The sequence below is a fragment of the Phoxinus phoxinus genome (assembly GCF_949152265.1).
Source record: "Phoxinus phoxinus genome assembly, chromosome: 11".
Lineage (NCBI taxonomy): Eukaryota > Metazoa > Chordata > Actinopteri > Cypriniformes > Leuciscidae > Phoxinus > Phoxinus phoxinus.
In genome coordinates this window covers 30,788,570-30,805,905 of record NC_136886.1, presented here as the reverse complement: position 1 = coordinate 30,805,905, position 17,336 = coordinate 30,788,570, and positions in this window count along the sequence as shown.

The following is a 17,336-nucleotide window of genomic DNA, read 5'->3' as shown; positions in this document are numbered from 1 at the left end:
ATAAATGTTTAGGGTGAACCACAAGAAGTGCCCACGCAAAAGAAAGACATCACCAGACAGACGTTTTTCCCATCTTAATACTGAAAATGTGACAGTAACCCTGTCATTCAATTGATGTTCCACGGCTGTCCAGTGGGTTTTTCTCTTCGTTTACTGCATGACCCAATCATTGTTGTGATATATGAGGCAGCGTGAGGGAGGACAGAAGGTTATGAACTACACAGCTCCTGTTTCCATTGGCTGCTCCTGTTTTATTTGTGTGATATGTGTCTTGGCCTTGGTCCAACAGGATTACGAGCGCATCCAGAACTCATTGCCTGCCGTCTTCCGTAACACACTATAGAGACGAATTAATGAAGTTGTGACAGCCGTTATGGAATGACACGGTTCTGATGAAACCAACCAATTGCAAAATGGCCATGCAATTTTAAGCCATTATTGTTTCGAGAAATGTTAGTGTTATCTTCATGCATTGCAAAATATGCTGAAAAAATTTATTTGGGTTTGAGTGGCCCTTTGCTTTCATGTTTTCCCATCTAGGGACTCTGAGTCTCTCTTGATGTCAATCTGATGTCACGCTGTCATAAAAGGGATGACCATGGCACAAAACTGTTAAAACTGCATACATTGTGTCACTATAAACCTGATCTTAAATGTACATAAATGTTAAAAATGGCTTCATTGCCAAGGAAAGATATCTATACTATATTTTCCTTATTTAAAAAACATAAATCCTTGTTATTTGTGGGGTCCAAAGGTCTAGACCACTACTAAAAAAGCTTTTTTCTAATTTAATACATTTTTATAACAAATTGTATTATTGGTGTTACCATTTGAGTCAAAAGTTGATTTTAGAAGTATATGGTCTTTAGCTTTACTCTGAACTTCGCAAGTTTGCATTAAACTTGGTGGTCAGGTCATGTAATGGAGTTTAATTTGAGAATGATCCAAAGAGCTTCTTGTGCTTCATTTCACACAATCAATGTTAAACTTGCTTATTTGATTAGTGCATTTGATTAGTGATGCTTGATTAAAAGCATCTGAAATATTTCTTATTAATTCAAAAAAAAAATCTACAACTTAAAGTCCCCCTAATATGATTTTTCGTATATGCAGTGTGTAATATAGCCTTTTGTGAATTCAAAGGATTAGTTCACACAAAAATGAAAATTCTGTAATTAATTACTCTAAAAAAGGTAGGAAAAGACATTGTTAAAATAGTCCATGTGACTACATCGTTTCAACCTTAATTTTATGAAGCGACGAGAATACTTTGTGTGTGCCAAAAAAACAAAATATCAACTTTTATTCAGTAATTTCTTCTCTTCTGTATCAGTCTCCGACGCATGATCACGAGAGCACCACGATGTAGTCACATGGACTAGTTTAACAATGTATTTCTTTTTGGGCCTTCAAAGTGTTAATTAAATAGCTGTCAATGGAGCCATCGGATTTCATCAAAAATATCTTCATTTGTGCTCCGAAGATGAACGAAGGTCTTATGGCTTTGGAACGACATGAGGGTGAGTAATTAATGACAGAAGTTTCATCTTTGGGTGAACCATCTCTTTAAACTGCATATTTGAAACATCATAGTGCACAACAAATAAAGTTATTGTCTCCTCTGTCTGCCGAAACAAGTCTTCAGCAATTCCAGTCTCACTTCCTGTTACAAAGTGCAGTCTCAGACTTTTGGATCCCACTGTTATACAAATGTAAATGACTTGACAAACAACCAAGGTTTTTGTGCATACAGTACTGGTCAACCAAATCACGCTCTGAAATGTGGTTGAAAACATTTTCAGGTTGTCACTTCACTTTGGTTATGGAATGTTTTTGTCACTCTTTTTCTAACCATATATATGAACAGGACAATATTTTCAACTCCAAACCATATATGTGTTCAAGGCCAACAATTATTCAACAACATATTCATTTCTGCAGTTCTGACTGCAGCCTCTTACACAAGCTTCAGAGAGAAGAACGAAGGAGAAGAGGAAAGTGCAGGCCTGTCAATGCTTTGATGTTTATTATATATGCTTCAGACTGCACTTTTAGATATAGATATATTTTTAGTCTCGTGAGATCCTTTAGTTTGAGCTGATGTTCCATAAGACTTCAAAAAGATTACATTTAACTTTTAGACAGACACAACTTCCATGATTCTGTCTATCTTTCTGGGTTGCATTCCCTCATATGTGACATGCTTGTCAATAAGAATTGGTTATCAGTCCTACTTTGCCATATTTTAAAATGACATTTAAAATCTACTTGGCTCAAAACTGCTTGCTTTCATGCTATTTTCATGCATTGCTGTGACTGGTGCAGTTAAATGCAGTGCATTCACAGCAGGATTGATACACTATCAGATACAGAATACTATAGGTATAATGCTGGCGTGTTATTATGCAAGTCTCCCAATGAAGATGAAGTAGGCCTATATCTCAGTTTATGTAAATATATACCTGTCAGCAGGGGCACATACACAAACCCCCCTAAATGACACAATAACAATCTCTCTAGCTTTACTTATTTTACCTAAATAAGCCCTCTCACTTGCCAACCCGGAGATGGCAATCAGTTCTTTGCACTGACTGTTGTGAATAAGCTCAGTGATTAACCGTGTTCTCCAGAGAGTTCTACATAGATGACAGTCTCCTTGTGTGTGACAGTAGAGGAGTCTGTCCTCCAGACAGAGCTCAGGAATCAGAGCTCTGGTAATCCAGCTTTACATTGCTTCATTTTGAACTCTTGAACTTTCATTTCCCATGCATGTCTTCTGTTATAGTTCTGTATTTTTTATTTGACTATATTTCAACAAAATATAGGTTTCACTCCATAATTGTTAGTTTTAGGTGGGTTTTTTTCTTGTTTCTTGTTTCTTGTTTTCATTTTAGTTTTAGTATTATAGATAACTAAAAGGTAACATGTCAGGGTTTGGTTGTAGCAAGGCAATTGAGCAGTTGATTAAAACTAAATAACCAAACTATCTAGATCATATAATACACAGGCATACAGGTAAGCAAACAATTTAACAACAACATTAAGAATAGACAACCAATAACTGAAACTGAGGCCATGTCCACACGGACACGGCACACGGGTATTTTTATAACCGGAGTTTTTCCTCCTGCGTTTTTGAAAAAATCTCTGTCTACATGAAAACGCAAAAACACGCTATCAAGCGCCGTCAAGAGCATTCCACACCAGCAGTCGGCGATATAACCCTAACCGTAAAGCCACGTTGGCCAATCAGAAGCCGTCAGCGACGCACAATCTGACGTCAAACACAGCGGATAACGGCGCGCACTTTGACGTCGCAAGGCAAAAACTCCGGTTTTACTGTCTACACGACAACACTGCAACCTGCGTTTCTGAAAATCCTCACCCTGGCAGGGGTTTTCAAAAATGTTCGGTTTCAGTGACCTGATACTGCGTTTCCGTGAGGTCGAACGGTCGAACCGCGTAAAAAAAGTCACGGTTATAAAAATACCCGTGTTCGTGTGGACAAGGCCTGAGGGATGAACACATTCTGAACAATGGGTAAAACAGGGAGCAGGTGAGTGTAATCAATGAACAAATTAGTAGCCATAGCAACAAATGACAATAGGAACAGAAACTAAAGAATCAAACTGAACAGTTTTATCAGGATATAATGCACTAACTGGTATAATTTAAAAATGTTTAACGACATTGAATTTCACAGCACAATCTAGTGTTGTTGCCATCTAGCAACATTGTTTAGCCTATAGGCAATTTCTAAAGGTTCTAAAGTGTTACTTGTATTTAATTATTTAAGTACTGGGTAATAATTAAATACATGTACTTATTATAGGGCTAGTATTAGGATGTGGTTTAGGGTTAGTTGCATGTAATTATAATTTAGTATTTACAACAGTACATTTATGTAGCGTGTAACAAAGGTGCGGTCATGTGGTCAACGCACGCAAAAAAGAAAGTCTATTGTATAAAGCACATCAGCTCACACAGAAATAGCATACAAACCAAGCAGCTTTCTGTTGGTCAGCATGGCCCATGTGACCAACTTGAGAATGTGTGAAATCTGCTTGGGGAACGTTTCCAATCACGCAGATTCCTATTGGAAGGACCCTCAATATTTTGCATAGAAATGACTGCACCCTAACAGTGGAAAGCAAAGATACCGTCATGTTAATCAGCTCTGGTATGAAACTTTCACCTCAGTTGTGCCATGGATGTGAACATGATGGATTGTTTTAGGCTCAAGTTGAAAGAGGAGCCTGAACTCTATATGGACAGGAGGATGTGGGTTATTTTGGTCAGTGAGCAACTATGTTGTAAAATGCTACACTACTGCAAACACCTTAACGAGGCAATGCCCTGGCTACTACCCAGAAGACTAAAAGTTGGCATGAAACTGAAGTTGCAATAGTTTTTCCTTCCGCATTGTGATGAATAGCTGAGTTAAATGGCTTTCCGCCATGCCAGTAAATATTTCATCAGAGAAGAGAAGAGATTTAGAAGTTTTTTTTGATTAAAGATTACGAGTGCACTTGATTAAAAAAGTAACGATGTGCACAAATAAATCATTTATAATAAATAGGCCACAGCAATATTCCTCCAAAAAAAAGAAAAGAATTGTCCATTTTGATTTCATGGTGACTAATCATTGTGGCTTTTTGACTAATCAAAAATGTAGTCCATGTCTGCTACCCTGGATTGACAAAGTACACTTTAATTAGTATTTACACATCTGTGAATATTTCATGACTCGGTACACTAAAAATTAAAAAGCATCAGTGTATGATGCTGTGGGAATGAGTGTGCGCTTAACCTTGAGCATGCAGTGAGCATCAGCTTGTTGTGTCAGCTGTGCCTGCTTAAATCAAGGTGTCAGTGTGTTCCCAGCCTTCACTAATACTCCCAGTTTTATTCATCCCTGAAAATGTCCATGCTAGTTTATGCAGATTATTTCTGGATTGGTGCTGGTCTAACCAGTGTTGTTTACCACAAAAACTTTGCTGGCAATTAATGCTAGACAACCAGATTCAACACCAGCATGCTAGCATCCCATGCTAAGGACCGGGAAGCAAAACACAACATATACATGCTGGTGACAGCTATGCCTGTTTTTTTCAGCAGGGATCCAATGCAGAAAAAGAGAAAAGAACTGTGGTATTTTTATTCAGCCAAGTCAGACTTTTGGCTTCTGTCTGCTAAACTTTTCTCTCATCAGGAGGCAGCCGGGAGCTTCTTCACGTCTCTATTGCAGAGATTTGACTTATTATACACAGTTCCTCCAAATGTCAGCCAACGTGCTTGTGGCTCCGTGATCATTTTGTCTTAGTACTGCTGCTGGTAATTAGTCTTGGGAAAGATTCCAGTTATTAGATGGGAATTTGAAAAAGATAGTAATGTCCTGTGGCTTGATGTTTAGTTTCTAACTGTTACCAATAGAGAAGCATAGTCGTTTATGTATACGTACAGAACTGGAGGATGAATCCATAATGCACATAAAAGCTTTCACACATATTGATTTGTTCTCCTTTAGTCTAATCTGGGCTCGTATGGAGCCGAAGAGAGGACAGACCCAGTACGCGTGACTGGCTGAGTTAAAATCTGACCTTTTTCCAGGTGATTGTAACAAGATGATCTTATCATTTTTTTTAAATAAAAAATAACAAACTATATTTTTCCTGGATGGTGCAGTATGCAGAAACAGTAAGAAAGAAATCGACACTGTAAAAAATATCCTGTCAAATTACGATAAAAAATAAATACACTGAAAAAAAAACGCTATCAGGATAACACATACTGTATATCAATAAAATGCAATAATCATTAACTAAATAACAGAAAATGTAAGACAAAACAAAAACAAAAAATTCAGTAAAAATTACAGGTTTTACAGAGATTTCCAGGTTACACAATATTTGCTTTCCTTAAAATGTTATTCCAACCATGCCATGCTTGTATCTCAACAAATATTAATGATTATATTGTCCATGTTTAATAGATTATAAATTGAATGATGCAATGATATAATACATCAGTTTTGTATACAGCTGTAGGACTTCTGCACTATTATTTGCAGATATATATAATGCCTTTTAGTATCTTTGATTTCAGATTCAGCCACCTCTAAACAAAGAAAACTGATTACTCTATAAGTCGATCAGACATACTTTTCCTGTCTAAGTAGGCTCTTGTCCAGAATAAGCCATAAAGTAGACCATTTTACACCTATTCTTAGTCTGGTTTGCAAGAGGTCCTTCAATGCAGTTATCCTGGCTAACAAATCACTGAACAGCACCCTGTTTGGAGCCCTGTGGTATTTAATGGTACTAGCTGAGTTTTGTTGGAAGCTTGAGAGCCTCTCAAAGTCTTAATTACCCAGTGATTAGAGGAGAAACAGTGGGCAGAGTGTTTTGTTTGATAGGCTGCCTAATTGTGTATATAGATAAAAACCCACACCCACAGGCTTAATGGTGCCCATTATGGAGCTCCAGACTATGCCAGTCTTTATTAATTTTATTGGCCAAAAATATGGAGAGATCAAAAAGCATTAAAACAGCATAATCAATCACAATAAGATAACATTAGGGTCAGAGGACAAACACAGGCTTCTGGCTTCCTTGAAGACGAATGAGTAAAAGACATGTAACCTTGGAGCTTTCATTGCAGTTGTTGTGTGTTGTTGAGATTTCCCATGAGGAGCCGAGAACTCATATGGGTGGAACCTAGCAGGCTTGTACAGGAAGCATGTGTGTTTTGTATTTCTGAACTTTGTATATGTTTGTGTGTACGTAAGTGGGTGTGGTTATAATATGTGTGTCTATATGCATTGCAAGTCTAATTGGAGAAATCTGCTGCTCTCTGATGTAATAATCACAGCCCTACAGTGTCCAATGCATAGGCATACCTAGGCATCTCAGGGACCTTGTTTTCCCATCACTCTCCCCAAGGGCCTAACATGCACACCTGCTGCAGAAACTCAGTGTAAACACAGACTCCTTGCAGTGATGTTTACACACACACATATGCACATATGTTGAATTTTCATGTTTTATGGGGACATTCCATAGATATAATGTGTTTTGTTTACAGTACAAACAGTATATTCTATTCCCTACCCCTAAACCTACACATCACAGAAAACCTTCTGCATTTTTACATTTTCAAAAAACATGACAAGCTGTTGCAGGTCAAAGATTTCTGGTATTGCCATCAATGTGGGGACATTTTGTTCCCATAACGTAGGGTTTCTTGTACAATAAATCATCATATTAGAATGATTTCTGAAGGATCATGTGACATTTATATAATCCCTGCCCACGGAATATGCAAAAAAGGGGGCAAGGCCTGGTTGAGCTGCATTAGAGAAGACAGTGGCTGAATCAGAAATCGCCCCCTATACCCTCAAATAGGGGACAGCCATTTGTTGTGGTGTCTGAAACCATAGTGGACGTTATTGAGTGCACTCATTCTTTCACATTGCACTGCAATAACGAGTGTACAGTCGATGTACGTTTAACAGCTGTCCGAATTCGCTCACTCGTTTTCATTCACTCCTTCAAGTGAGCTGTGTTAGTGGACTGTCGTAGGGAATAGTGATTGAGGGTTTAGGAGGCGATTTCAGATTCAGCCAGTGTTATCACTATGTCAAAGAGACACAGTTTGTTTCCAAAACTCGTTTGTTTGACCTTCCTAAGGCTGACGAACTTAGAGTGGTTAAAATTTATTTTAAACACTGTTCCTGAACATTATATCACTAACGTTTGTCTGTGTGCAGCACATTTTATGGAGCTTCCAGAAACTTAAAGAAGTACAGGCTACTCACAAAAGCTTCTGTTGAAACGGAGCAGTTCACACCGTGTCAGGACAATCTGTTGTTGGTGGATCAACTTGAATGTCTTATTATTTCTAGTTGCGTTTTCTATTAACAGTTCCAATTATAAGTTTTATGTTGATGCTACGATGTAAACATAACAAAGAGCAAAGCTTTGCCTTAGCTCGCCTGCTAGCCAACATAAGTGTTGATATAGTGTTAACTGTAGCTTTTGTAAGCTCTTGCTTTTGTAAGACAGTTCACTGCCCCTTAGGAAAATTAACCATGGTTTTGTGATCGATTACTGTTTGTATTATCATTGTTGTCTGACAAGGACGTAGTGTGAAATCCGTGCTTGCAAAGTCTGTGCATAAAATCCATAAAATCTGGAAGATCATCTTGTTTGTTAACACTCTTAAGTCTGAATCAGGCTTGAATTGGTTTGAAAACATCCTTAATATTTACATCTGAGTAGAGCTTGTGGTTATGGTAAGGGACGTGACGTTTCCCGAACGAGCCCTCTCAGCTAATCGGTGCCAATCACAACACACTGGGCCAGCTAACCAATCACAGTACATTTCATATTTCGGAAGGAGGGGCTTCATCGAACCAAGAAGTAAAAGACGCGTTCGGGCCAGACTGGGGAGAGAGCCCTTGTAAAAGGGCATATTAGGACCTAATGTGACCTTTACTGTTCTGGACACGTGGATTCACCCATAATGGGTAACATCGCTCTCTCATCTGTAGAACTGCTGATTTATAAGGATGCAGCTAGCAGTGTCTTTCATATTTATCCTTTATGTATTGGTATATTTCATCCATAATATCACTTCCTTTACATTGTTTCTTCACTTAAAATTATCAATCTTTCCTCACTGGCGAGGCGCCAATTAAAACTTCCAAACATTTATTATACTTTAGAACTCATTATATATTCCCCAGACACTCCCACGAGCGTTGCCTCAGACAGTCTGGAAATCTCAGTTTTAACAAGGAGAAAAGTGCAAAGTCACAGAGTGAGAGAATTCCTTCCTCGTTTCTCTCTTCGTCTCAACCCCCACGGTTCTGTATCTGGAGCAGTTCTGTACGGGAATAAAACTCACTCACCTCAGAGCAACATAACCACAGCATGAAGACAAAAATACCCTGCACCAAAGAATCAAAATAATATAGACTGACAGACTGAGCGATTCTGACTGAGAAAGTTTCTTCACATTGTGCACTTCCAACCCGATCTCACGGCAATTCATGCGTATTTTACAAGGTGGCTAATTTGTACAAATTCAAACGACCTCATTCGTACGAATGCATATACGATTTTTGTTAAATCCTACATATTTTACGAGTTGCCCAATTCGTAAATGACTTACCCCTGACCCCGTCCCTAAACCTACCCATCACTGGAGTTTAGACAAATCGAATTGGCGGTGCGATAGCGTTGGCACTTCTCAGGATTTATTTTAAGATAAAGACATGTTTTAGAAAATGTATCATATTTTGGATCATTTTGATCCCAACACATAGGACTTATTAAAAGCAAAAGCTTGTCTGATAAATGGTTGGCGGCAACAGCTGCAGGATTGGATTGGTCAGTAACATTTTTAAGATAATGTTTAGTTAAGAGTTTGTTGACAATATAACATGTTCTGTTTAGTTCTGTTTTGGTTTTTCTGTGTGCCTGCCTGTTTTCCCTATTAGTTTCCTTATGTTTCCTTCACACCAAACACAAATGTAATTATTTCACGAGTAGATTACATACAAAGTCAATGCAAAGACGCGAATAGACGCGAATTCGAGTGTCGCTGTGTGACGTATTTGCCGCGGACGCCTGATATTCGCCTCAATCGCCTCTTCCGCACAAGTAAAAAAATTTCAACTCAAGCGGATAATTTGCATGCCGCTTAGTTGCGTAAGCCAATCAGCCAAGAGCTCATTGATACGTCCGGTTACTATCACTGTTGTGTGTGAACTTGAAGACACTCCTTTTCGCACAATGTTTTTATTCGCACGAGTGATCCCGCAAGTAATCTAGAGTTTGCGTTTGTTTGAGTTTGTTTGAGTTTATTCACAAATACCACAGCACTGCAATAATAATACAGTCGTAGTTGTACATTCATTTGGGTAAATGCGAATGGGTCCCCCAATGAAGCTACAAAAACTTATAATTTGGGGCCCATAATTTACATGAAGTAAAGTAATTCAAGTAAGGCAACAGTCATCACCAATAACGAGCGAGTAACGCGATGCGAATATACACTTCACATTTGGTGTGAACGCACCATAAGTTCCTAATTAATTACGTCCCTGTTTCTTGTTCAGTTCATTACCACTCCTTGTGTATTTAAGTCCTTAGTTTCCTCAGTTCTGGGATGCGTGTCGTCAATGTTTTGTGTGGTCGTGTTCTGCTGAGTTTGTCCATGGATATTTGATTAAATAGAGTTTATTTCTCTGAATCTCCTGCGTCGTGCTCTTCATTGCAGCCATAATGTGACTGACAAATTGTTATTGTCATTTGCACACACAGAAATATACACTCATGGAAAGTCTCAACAACCTTAGGGGTCTGTTTAGGATCCCCTCAGAGGAAAAAGTGTGTGTGTTGTGTGCGTTCTCAATCTGCAAGACAGTACTGGAGGCACTTGAGGATGCAGATCAGCAGATGGATTGTCCCACACCTCCCAGCCTCTTCTGTCTGCCAGAGACAATCACAGACACCAACGCTGAACACACAGCTCCAGCCAAACCCGATCACAGCATTGATCTGAGATGGGAACAAGGAGAATGCCCACATGCACACTGATAAATACGGCCTTTCTTACAATAATCCGACAAACCACTGTTAAAGTCATTGTAGGACAATTTTTGCTCTTATCTTATCTTACAAAGTTGTAAATCATTTGCTGAATTTGTTCTCTATAGAGCTATTAGAAAAGATGGCGCAAATAATTCAGAACAGTGATGGCATGTGCTGAATTTAGTGGATGATGCTTGAAAGTACAGGCTAGTGTTAGAAAATGTATTCACATACATAATAATAAGCTTATATCTATATGTTGGCTTTGTCAGCCTAACATAACTTCCCACCACACAGTAAGCATAGTTTATTTCTAAACTCCTCTGCTGATCTGTGGGATGTAGCCTACATCCTGACATCCTGGAATGCAAGCCTAGCTAAAATAAGATAGCGCTCCTCGATTTGAAAATTCAGGCATAAATGTGCTGTTTTTATCCAAGGAGGTGAAATGTAATCAATCTCTTTCCTGGCCCTGGTTTTAAGGCCAGCTTGGCCTGTTTTTTTTTTCCTTCTTCTTTATATCCCGCTGCTAAGCATTTCCTCTCTTAAAGAAAAAAGATGGTACTCACTCAGGAGTTTGGCACCCTCCCTACAAAACCCACTGTAACAAAAATGACTTGAAAGATGGTGAAATGTTCAAAGCAGTAAATTTGCTGTTTTGATAAAAGCACAATAGACGACCTGCTACATTTGCTCAAATGTGCAGTTTACAGGCCGAGCAAAAAGCTAGGATTTTTTTTCAATGTTGTGACACATCCCAGTGTAATGGATTATCAAAAAAGAATAAATGTACGGCGGCGACTTGATTTTATATATCGGTTGTTCATTGGATTTTGAGATGTGGGCTTTCCACTCAATAATGGAGGTAGACGAACACAAGGTTGCGAGGGTTTAGCAAATTTTATTTGCTTTTCAATTTAGGATGACTTAAATGGTTAACACCAAGATGAATGCTCATGCGAAACATTTTAATTGAACGTTTATATGTTCAGACTGACACGAACATTTGCATGCCATCAATGCAATTTTTTTACAGAGACGTGTTTTAAAATTGACGGTGTTAAACTATGGCCCTCACAAACTAATAAAAATTATTTTATTGTGAAACTTTCATGTTAATATAAGCAGGCCTTAAAGGGATAGTTCACTTTAAAATAAAAATTCTGTCATCATATACTCACCCTCAAGTTGTTTCAAACCTGTATGAATTTCTTTCTTCTGCTAAACACAAAGGAAGATATTTTGAAGAATGTCAGTAATCAAACAGTTAACTGGTCACATTGACTTCCATAGTTGGAAAAAAAAATACTATGCAAGTCAATGGGACCAGTTAACTGTTTGGTCATTGACATTTTTCAAAATATCTTCCTTTGTAGCAGAAGAAAGAAATTCATACAATTTTGAACAACTTGAGGGTGAGTATATGATGACAGAATTTTTATTTTAAAGTGAACTATCCCTTTAAAAGAGGAAATACTGAAGTAACTTTGCAACTACACGTAAACTAACTCTCGTTAGAGTATTAGTAGACTGCAGTAGACTGGTTTGGGTTTGGGTTCAGGTTCGGGTAAGTAGTATAAGTTAACGTTGTGAAGTTATTATATTCAGTAAAATGTCTGTTGGGGGACCATCAAATAAAATGTTAGTGGATATTAAGCAGACAGTCTACTAATCCTCTAATGACTGGTACTTGACATGTCGTTGCAAAGTTACTTATAGTTAGCTAGTATGTCTAAAGTGGACCACTGAAATAAAGTGTTACCTTTATTTATGTATCCATTTTGTTTTCTTCTATATCTCTCACCACCTACCTCTCTCTTGATCGGCCCATATATAGTAGATACTTGGCCAGATTAATGAGCAGCCTATAGCGGCATAGAAAAGAGTCTAGCAAACAGCTCCTCAGACAAACAAGGTGCCTGATTCTGAGGAGGAGGAAGAGAGATGGATTGGGGGAAAGGCAGTACAAAACAGGAAGGATATATGGCCATTACGGACACTGATGTAGATTGCTTTGGTGAAATGATATATTTATCTGCTCATATTCTTTGCTTGCTCAGCTCCACCCGTTAAGACATTTTAAATTATTACAGATTTAATCCGATGCACGTCGGCTGCAGTAACAGTGAGACAAAGTTGTGTGGCTGAGAATGATGAGAGAATGAATCAGCACATTGTGTGACGGCCTCTGGAGTGGCGCTGTGAGATGTGACTGTCTTGTGTGATGATGAGAGGGATCAGATCTCAGATTCGAGTCAACACTGAACAGCCTGAGCCAAGGGGAGCACACTCAAGGGAGGCACCTCAAAGTAATTAAAAATCAAAGCCTGTGTGTGTGTGTGTGTGTGTGTGTGTGTGTGTGTGTGTGTGTGTGTGTGTGTGTGTGTGTGTGTGTGTGTGTGTGTGTGTGTGTGTGTGTGTGTGTGTGTGTGTGTGTGTGTGTGTGTGTGTGTGTGTGTGTGTGTGTGTGTGTGTGTGTGTGTGTGTGTGTGTGAGAGAGAGAGAGAGAGAGGAGGAGAGAGGAAATGAGGAGGCAGAAAGACAGAGAGAGAAAGGTCATTTTGATTCTTACGTTCACTGTGGGAGTTTTGGGACGTGGTGGGCGGCAGTTTGTCTAGAAAGCAAATCACAGTGGTCTAGTTTTCCAGAGGGTCTAACAAGGCAGTCGTACTGTGTAGGAGTGTAGGACATTTCTGGGTTATTTCCAACCTAATGTCCATGTACCACATCCGTGTCTTGCTGTCGATTAGCACTGGCAATAATATCGACTTGTCCCTTCGAATGAACAATACAGGAAACATGTTTACTGGAATACACTTGAAATGGAAGCTTATCAGGGTAATGGGCAGTACCACAAACACTTAAAATATGCAACTATAACACTATCAATACTGTAACGAGGTTAGATGTTATGGGAAGAACGAGTTGGGAACCGGCGAACATTTAAAGAATTTAATGACAAAATAAAACAAATACAAAACAAAAGTAAAAGACAGCGGTCCCTCAAGGACGACTGCTGTCACATAATAAAACATAAACTTCACAACATAAATCCAGGCCTGGCCTCTCTCGATCTCCACTGTTGTCGCTCCTCCTTTTATGCTTCCGCTCCTCCGTGAGAGATACGAGAGGTATCGAGAGGATACGAGAGGTATCGCAAAAATCGTCATTTTGCGTCATCGGAGGATTTTTTGGCCAGAGGCTAAAAACTACAGCCAGTAGAAGGCGCCAGATCCGCATGTTTTCAAACCCGCCCGGAGGGTGGGATCTCATTCACAGAATGTACAAATAGTGTCAGCCAAGCTAACAGGTTCTTATTCTATGGAGAAAGCGGAGTAGTAGGGGTCACCATCCTCTATTTCCCGTACATGTCCGGCCGTCGAGATCGTCCAAAATATCCGGGATTCGGCTTTTGCTTTCTGCAGTCGCCATTCATTGTTTACATGCACACCTTTTGTTTCAATCTAACTTAATTCATTCCGATTGGTGAATCGGAATGTAGTGTTTACATGAACGCTAAACAAGTGATGGGTTAATGTGCATTTTAACATTGCTAACATGTGTCTCACGGGTGTCGCTCATCAGTAATCACACCACCGGCCTCGCGTCGTTCTACCGCGGCCCTCAGTCTCGTCCTGCTCACCACAGTAAACATAATGAATGGCGACTGTAGAACGCAAAAGCCGAATCCCGGACATTTTTGCCGATCTCGAAATCCCAGGCATACTTGTCACGGAGACTCACTAGTAGCCTAGCCTTGTTGTTTAACTGCGCTCTCTTACCGATAGGCATGGCTTTACAGTGGCCTCGTAGGGCAACGGCACAAATGCATTCTGGGAGTTGTAGTCTTTCATCCACATGAGCCACAAATTCATTTTCTGGCTTTTCTCAGTCTAGAAGGCTCCAAATTCAAAAATAATTTCACATTTCTACTACATAAATGACCCATTTTAAATACACATTCATCTTTACAGAGGTGAAGTATCCCTTTAAGGGCTCTATTTTAACAATCTGAAACGCAAGTATCACAAGCAAAACGCAAGTAACTTTGTGGGCGGATCTCGGGCTGTTGCTATTATACCGGCGGGATAAATGATTCTTGCGCCCGACGCAAATCTAAAATAGGTTGGTCTGAAGTAGCTACATTACTCATGCAATAAACCAATCAGAGTCTCATCTCACATTCAATTTTAATTGCCAGTTGCGCCTGCGCCATGGCGGATTCGCTATTTACATGGCGGATAGTGGAAAGACCGAACGCGTCTCCAGAGCGCAAACTGCTCGTGCGCGAGGTTAAAGCGTGCAAGCAGACTATCTACGGGACAAGCCGGACTCCACCATATCTTTATGTACACAATACAAATCTTTTACATTGTAATCCTTTTATTTTTAATATTTTGCTAGTTTGTGTGCTGCTGTGCGTCCCTGTATGTTTAATAAGCAGAGTGTACGCACGTTGTGGACCCGCCTATAGGCGCACATTACTAACGCGCTCTTTAAATAACAAAAAAAATATTTCAGTTGGTCAATGGCGCTGTCTATTTCTGTTGCCTCAAAATAGCAACATGCCAACAATGCGCCTGAACACACCTCGTTTTTAGACCAGCACGACCATGGGCGCACAAATGGTCGCAAATTTGCTATTTATGATAATTGCATCGAGCTGAAACTAGCAAAAACACTTGCGTCGCGCTTGGCGCTGGATTGCACCAGGTGTAAGATAGGGCCCTCAGTGTGTAAGTACTGTACCATCAGGGAATTGCCAAAACAATGATTGTTTGCACACAGGTTTCCCAAACTAAGCTCTAAACGAACCATTGAATAGAAAAAGTGTTAGCATCTAGCTAATTTCATTACCTTACCTTTTAAGTTCATACACTTATTTCAGCCCTGCACATTTGTCCAAGTGAAAACAAAAGTCAAAAGTGCACCATCAGAAACTACTCGAATTGCATTAAAAGTTTTGAGTTTTTTTCCTATTTCTGTTTGCCTGTGTTACTATTCCTTGTTAGTTTCTATGGTTACCACTTGATTGTTTGATTATGTGCACCTGGTTTTCATCTAGTTTCCTTTGTTGGTATTTAATATGTATACGCCCTGTGTTTCAGTTGCTCTTCGGGCGGCACGGTGGCTCAGTGGGTCAGTCCCGACTTCCCAGATCGAGCACTGACTGTCCTTTCTGTGTGGAGTTTGTGTCAGCATGGGTTTCCTCAGGTTCTCTGGTTTCCCCCACAGTTCAAAGACATGCAGGTTTGGTGGATTGGATATGCCAAATTGCCGTGTGTGTGTGTGAGAGTGTGAATGTGTTGTGTCAGGAAGGGCATCCGGCATAAAAACCTGTGCCAAATCAAGTGTGTGAAGTGGACCCTGCAAATGAGCGGGAATAACTAGGAAGATGGTTTCAGCTACTCTTCATTTGTTCTCGTTAATGTATTGTTTGGTTACGGTTAGGTTAGTGTTCCTTCGATCTCCTGAGTATTTTGAATAGTTAATGGCGTCTGATAATTAAGTATCCTTTGAGTGCTGAACAGCGATTCGTAACACATATTGTAGGATTGCATAAAAATATATATATCTTTGTATTAAGCATTAATGCAGCAACAGATTAAAATCATAAATTGTAAAATTAGTTTTTGTTTCATATTCTTATAAATGTATAAGATTTCTATGGGGGAAAAGCTCACCAGTATTGATACAAATACTTTAAAATAATGTGTTTTCCATAATATCTAGGATAATGATTGTACATAATAATTATTTCAACAAATCATTTTTATAAATGACATAACTTAATTTATTTTTGTAATTTTTACGATTCCCCTTTGCTACATAAATCTTTTAAAAATGTTTAATATATAATATAATGATGTTAAAAACATTAAATATTATATTGAGTTAAATAGTTCCTGTTTTTTAACTATTTTTATGTTGATGGCCATTCAAAAGTAGTTGTGTATTCTGATAAATATTGCAATATTTAATTGGGTGTTTTTTGGACGTCTCTTTAACACGTGAAACGGACTTTTATTTTTCCCTGACTGTTGCCTTTGATATTGACATTTCTGCTTTAAACCTGGCCATCGTGATTTATAAGTTGGCCTATATTTCCTTCTAGCCTATATTACCTTTACAAGTATATTTAGCCTACTGTTAGCATATTTTCCTTTTCTTTATACATGCTGAGGGACAATCAAAATGATTGTCAGTGGCAATCAACATGTTATATATGCTCTACAAAGACAGGTTCAGAATATTCCTTTTAACCGAGCTCCCGACAAGCCGCCACAGCACAGTCAATCAGCTCGGTTTCACAGCCACGCCAGTGATTCAGCTCATCTGATGTTCATCTAATGCTGTGCACTCAGGAAGTACAACGCTCTTGCACAGAATCAATCACTCACTCTGACAGTGAGCCTGATTCAGATGGGCCAATGAAAGAGCACCGGGAGTCAGTGTCTCTATGCATTATGCACGTTTCACTCTGCAGACAGAATGAGCCGCTGCATGTTTGATGAGTGAACGGTTACTCGTCGTGATAAATGCTGGAAGATAGCACTGGCTCCCTGATCTGTTTGTTTAACAGGAAGCTGTAGTAAATGCATGAATGTCTACGGGGAATATGGGGGGATAGATTTGTATAACAGACGGCCGGTGAGTGGTATATAATATGTAGTGAGCTTGTGTGAAGATAAGGTCCATTAATCTGGTGTATGAAATCTATCGCACTCCCCTGAC